At 26.9% G+C, this 6,542-nt stretch overlaps 1 long non-coding RNA gene across 2 annotated transcripts; it reads right to left on the bottom strand.

The window, feature by feature from the left end:
• Nucleotides 1–1,107: 1,107 nt before the first annotated feature.
• On the bottom strand, nucleotides 1,108–5,689 carry LOC122724938. 2 transcript variants are annotated; one of them, XR_006352383.1, is made up of 2 exons: nucleotides 2,310–5,689; nucleotides 1,108–1,434 (listed from the first exon to the last, which is right to left on the bottom strand). It is a non-coding gene; the product is annotated as an uncharacterized LOC122724938 (long non-coding RNA). The 2 variants fall into 2 exon arrangements; XR_006352382.1 differs by having other exon boundaries at nucleotides 1,108–1,668.
• Nucleotides 5,690–6,542: the final 853 nt, after the last annotated feature.

Genomic DNA, 6,542 nt, shown 5'->3' on the forward strand with positions numbered 1-6,542 from the left:
ACTTTGTGCCAAGTAATTAATAAGAATTCTACCGACTGATTGGGAATCAATAATTTTATGCTTGGTAATCAATAATTTTATGTAAAATTTCGTTCTTAGAATGTGAATTTCAATAAAAAATCAGGTGCTGCGGTGTCCAACTTATTTTTTTCACAGATATGCCTGCGTATTGACTTATCAATTTTTTTTATCACGTAACCATATTTTATGATTACAGCTCATATTTTATTTTGAATGATTATTGTATTATATCATTTATAAAAAAAAATTAAATTGAATCGTTATGAAATTCTAAATATAAACTAGATTTCACGTTTTAAGTCCCTAAAAATTAGTGTATTTGCTTATCTTAAATATTTTTTATTAATTGGGTTTTTAATTCTTCGCTGCACTTTGTTTATCAAAATAGAGGGACAAAAGTGTTAATTATGTTAAATTTTAAAAATTAAAAAGTAATTTTTCTTTTTATTAATTGGGTTTTTAATTCTTCGCTGCACTTACATAGTTCAGTTTTTAAATACACAGTTATTTTTCGATTAGGCTCAAAACTAAACTCAGTTATTCTATTATTGTTTATTATATATTGAATCCATATAAACTAAAAATAGATAATTTTTTTTTTATTTTATGTATTTTTAAATTAGGGTCTGAAATTAACCTGAACATAAAAAGGACCATATATTTTTTTTTATCATAATACCGGTAAAATTTAATGATTTGACAAGAAATATTTAATTAAAATTTGGAAAATTATAAAAAAGTGCCTTTTTTGATTTCATACTTTTTCAAATCAAGGCATGAAATTGATTTTATAACCTGTAATTTTTTTTCATAGCAAAGTATGTGATTTTTCTATCAATTCTAATAATATTTAATTATAAATATGAGTTGCATTTAAAAAATAAAAAAAATAAAAGAAAGATAGGTTATATTACAAAAAAATATAAAAAAATAAAAAAATTTAAGGATGTTGGTTATAAAAAAATAATTCCATCAAATTGATGAAATTTAATTATTTTCATATAAGAATATTTAAATTATGTTTGATTATTAACTAGTAATTTTAAAATTAAATATATCTAACTAAATATAAAATTTCTCGAGTTCTATTCCTTCAATTTCCGATTTCTATTCAATTAATAATTTAATAATAATAATCAATATATCAATCACATCTCTTGTTTTCTCTCCTCCCAAAAAATCAACATAAACCCTAATCTCACTTGTCTCTCCATCGTCTCTGCTTGCTGCGTCCTTGTTCAATAGTCCAATTGTCCCTCACGCCGATGCTGCCTCTCCATTTGCATTCTTGTTCGGTTTGGTCCGGTCGTACATTTGCATGCTTGTCTCTCTGTTGGTTCATTCTCTCCACTGTGCCCGGCCGCTCATCCTCAATCATGCTAGTATTGCTCATCGCAATCTTGTCCTTAGACACTGAAGGTAGTGAAAATATTTTGAGATTTGAGGTTTCCAGTTGGGTTTATAGTTTGAAATATGGGTTCTTGAGATTTGAGATTTGTGATTTAGGGTTTGTGTGTACTGATTTGGGCTATTGAAGATTAGAGAAGGAAATTTTCAGATTTGTATATACGGTTCTAGATTTAGGTGTATGATTGATTTGAGTGGAGATATGAAATTCCGTGTTTCCTGATTCAACTTCTCCATAATCTGCAATAAGATTTGATGATGTTTGTGGGTTTGAAAAGAATTTTGATTATGCTTTTGAGTATATAAATAGAGTAAAGAAGGATAATTTTGGAAGAAAAAAATTTTTCTCACTTTTTAATTTTGAAAGTAAAGGTAATGTTTCAAATTAATGGCAATGGACCATTCAATAGATTTTGTAAAAAAAAAAATACTTTAATTTTGAAATATAAATATATAAAATTTGATGTCAACTCGTATTTATAACATGAATTTAATGTGACCGAGTATTGCCGTATTTCAAAATCACAGTAAAGTTTTGAATATATTTTTAAAAATTAAATCTCATTTATTTATTGAAAATAATTTGTATTTATAAAATATTTTTTTAAAAAATAACTTTAATGAGATAATTTATTTTTTATTATTTAATTTTAATTTAAAAAATAAAATTTATTAATAAATTTATATATAAAAGTCTTAATAAAATCTCAAAATGAGTCATTTTTCTTAAAATTATTTATTTTTTCTATTAGAAAAATATTTTTCGTTAATTAAATTTTTTAAATACCTTAAATTTGAAAAAGGTAATTTCTTATTTCGAATCTTACTGATGAGAATATTAAGGACTTTTTTAAAGTAAAAAGAGTGAAAAAAAAAATTACCTTGAGCTGTAAATTTTGTCAGTTGAAGAAGCCAGTGGATGATTCAAATCCAAAAAGAAGAAAAAGAAATCATGAGGAAAATGAAGCAAGTAATTAGCATTCAATGCATATAAAAAAAATATTATAATGGGTATATTCATGTTACGAATTTAAAGCAGCGATTTAATAATAATAATTTAAAATTTATTATATTTATTTTCGTTGTTGAGTATAAAATAACGATTTATTTACTTTTTAGCAATTAATAAAAAATACAGTTGAAACTATGAATAACTCATTTTATAACTATTTTTTTCTTTCTTCTAATGTCATAATTTGCAAACTTACCCAAAAGCACAATTAGCTGCAGTGGATATACTATGACTCCAAGAAAAAGCTAATAAATTAATAAGGAGAAAAGCTAGGCCAAAAAGCAAACAAGATGAGGGTTTTAAGGTATTTGATGGGAAATGATTGAGATAAGAAGTGGTAGAGAAAAAGATTAAGAATTGAAGTTTCACATACAAATCCAAAAACGCATTATTGTTTTCACATAGAAACAAGCATTCATAGCAGAAACTCATCTGCCAATACCACACAGTACACAATGAAAGCTGTTTTCTTTTTTTTTCTCCCTCTCTTACTTGTGTGGACCTTAAGAAGAAAGAATGATTTGTAGCTCTTGCCAATTCACTTGTCAAATGACATAACAGCTTTTGTCACCAATTGCCCCCACTTGATCTGCCTTTAGATTCTTCTTCAGTTCCATCACTGGTAAAGGAACATATCATTCACCCAGTTCTATCTCTGCAACTACCATCAGTATTCTAAGAAACTATATATATATATATATATATACATATATCTTAATTATGCCATATTAGAGGAAAATTAATGTCAAAAGTTATAATTTTTTTGTTTAGAAAGGAGCCGACGAGAAGGGAATCTATACTCATCAAGATACCTCTACAAGAACAAAGAAGAAATTAAGCATAAGCATATTCTGGTCTATACAAAGATTAACCACTGATTTGCATGTAAGCATGTAGAGGCATAGAGATAAAAGTCATTTAAGAGGTTTAAATCCAAATCAAGGTTATAATTCTCCTACCCTAGAAAGCAAATCCAATGAATTACCCTGAGCCCATGCATAATCATGCAGGATTTAAAAGAAAAATAATGTTAGTCACGTAGAATCAGAGCCAATTAATTTAAGGCTTTAAATTATTATATATCAATAATTTATGTAGATAATAAATTTAAATTCAATTTAATTTGTTTTGCATGTGGGACACTAGGTCAGAAGAATCAGTGTGAGATTTGAACTTGGAACAGTGTTATATGCTTTGATGTTCTTCATGCACATTGAAACTCAATAGTTTCTCATAGATTCCTTTGGAAGGACTCACAAAACAGATATGCATATTAGCTTCCTCAACATGTTCATGGTCTACTAGAGAATATATCTTAAAGAGCAGAAAGAAAAGAAAAGAAAGAAAATAAAAGCAGAGAATGGTAAATTAAGGAGGGATATATAGGAGATGGTTGCTTGAATATAACATGCAAGGTAAAGAATGTGTTTAATTTGCTAATTAATAGATATAAATAAGACATAATTAACATTAGTGACTTTAATCTAAAGGGTTTAGAGTAATAAAATTAGATTTTCACAACACAAAAAAAAATAAAATATCACTCGATGATGACATTACCAATCATGTACCGACGAAAAGTTATAGTTATATAGCACATAAAGTATAAGAGTTTAAAATCGATCCATGAATTGAAATAAGAAAGTATAAAGAAATATGCGATTCAATTAATTAGTAGATTCAATTTTTGATTAAATCTCATATTTTATCTCTTGAAATTGAGATACTTAGTTAAAATAGATATGCAAATATAGAGATATATACACAGAAGTATCGTAGCATTTTGCTTCATACAAATTGGTAGATATTTGTAGCTGCAACCCAATATGGGACCTAAAAAGCTAAGTAAAGCAACCACACACGTAGTCTTATATATATCCCAAGCTCCAAAATTCCAAGTTTGAGTAAGCTACCTACAACTTTTACATACGCTCTTAACAACCCAGTACATAAATTTAATTTATTATTATTATTTTTTAATTATTCCATTGATTATTCCCTATAAAGACAACTAAAACCCTAGAACTGGTGGTCAACACTAATGCTCACAACAATTGAAATTCAAAGTAAAATGTTATATTCCCTGCAACTGAATTACAAGAGCAACAAAAAGGGGAATCTAGAACAACAGTGTCAAAAAGGATTTAAGACAAGAATCTGTGATAGTTTGCCTTTCTATGAAGAACCCATCAAAGTTAATTTACCTTGTTTCAATCAGATGTACAAAATCTTGGACCCAGCTGCTGCATAATTCAGGTGTAGCCATTTATGGCCGATGCAGCATCATCAAGATTCTCACTCTCATCCTTCAAAACCAAGAAAAAATAGATAGACAGAGAGAAAGAGAGAGAGAAAGACAAAGAAATGCATTTGCATGTGAATCTTGATGATGCTGCACCAGCAAACAATGACTTTTTTTTTTTTTTTTTTTTTTTTTGAACTTGAACTTGAAGAATCCATGCATTTGGAATATGGGATTTGGGTTTTATAAGAAATAAAAATTTTAGATAACTACAAAGGTTAAAAAGAAAGAAAAGGGATCACAGGATCAGATCTACTGATTATTATGTGCTTTTAAAGGAGTACATGTGGCATTTAACAAATGGTGATTTATTTTGATATATATTTATTCCAAAACAGAACCCAAGAATCATGAAAAAGAAAGATCACAAAGACTCTTAATTCTTTTCAGAGAAAAAAGAAAAAGAAAAAGAAAAGAAAAGGTGTTGTAAATATATGTTGGGAAGAAAAAGAAAAAGGCAAGAAAAGTAGCTACAAACACACAAAACCAACAACTCCAACTACTTTTTCTTTCTTGGTAATTCATGGTTTTGGGGTTTTTAGGCAAGATTTTCGGTGATAGTTATTAAAGAGAGATCATCAGATCACCACCATCAAGATTTGATAAAAACCAGACAAGAGAAAGAATTTCAAGAACTCAGAAAAAGAACAGAAGAGGAAGAATATACATAATCAACCCACAAACCAAGAAGAAAGAAAATAAACACCTGTTTCGAAGATCGAAGAAGTGATTAAACAAAGAGATTGAGAAGAAGAAGAAGAAGAAGAAGACGACGACGACTACAGCAGTGGTAATAAGAATAGTCAAGATCTAGCAGCGATACTACTAAAAAAACCGAGAGAGAGAGAAGAACAGGTGATGTGAGCAGGATTTGTTAAAGCTTTGAGGTCCTTATATACACACGACGTCATTCAAAGGAACTCTTACCTGACTGCTGGTTGCATGGAATTTGTGTTTTTTTTTTTGGCTAATTACATAATTGAAAAATACTAATTTCTTCAATTTTTCACTTTAAATTTATAATTCAAATATCTAGCTGTTGCCTTGCTGATGGTGGGGATGCAGTTGACTACTTGAGAGCCATGTATATTTTTGGTTAATAGGATTAAAGGCTCGATATTTACGTTTTTCTCATTTTATTTCAAATCTATATATATATGCGATTTAAAATTTTATACACGTGTAGCATGCCATTCAAAATTTGAAGTCTTGTACAAATTTTAGGTTTTAATTTTGATATTAAAGCTATAGTTTTTTCAAACTAAAAGGGTTGCAAAAATAATTCAAACTTTAAATATTTAAATTAAAATATAAAAATATACCATCCATTCAAGAATTTTATGAAAATTAAATTTAATTAATTTTTTTATAAAATAAAGTATATCAAATATAGAGATTTATTTTTTTTTATTTTTTTTATTTTTCTTATTTAGCTTTCCCTTTTAGTTATAAATTTTAAAAAATAATTAAAAAGATAAAGAGAAAGAAGAGAGATTGTGGGTATATATATATATATATATATATATATATATATATATATATATATATATATATATATATATATATTCATTTATTTCTGCATGTATGATAATTTTTACTAATAAAAATAAATTATAATTCATAATTAAAAATTTAAAATTACTCATAAATTTAGTCTGATGATAAATATATCTAAATAAATTTAAAATTTAGAATTACTCACAAATTTAGTCTGATGATAAGTGCATCTGAGTAAATTTAAAAGATCTTCATTCCTATTCTTTCAGTTGCGAATCTCCATTTAAAAAAATTAAAAATTTA

Source organism: Manihot esculenta, chromosome 10 (genome assembly GCF_001659605.2).
Source record: "Manihot esculenta cultivar AM560-2 chromosome 10, M.esculenta_v8, whole genome shotgun sequence".
In the NCBI taxonomy this organism is placed as follows: domain Eukaryota; kingdom Viridiplantae; phylum Streptophyta; class Magnoliopsida; order Malpighiales; family Euphorbiaceae; genus Manihot; species Manihot esculenta.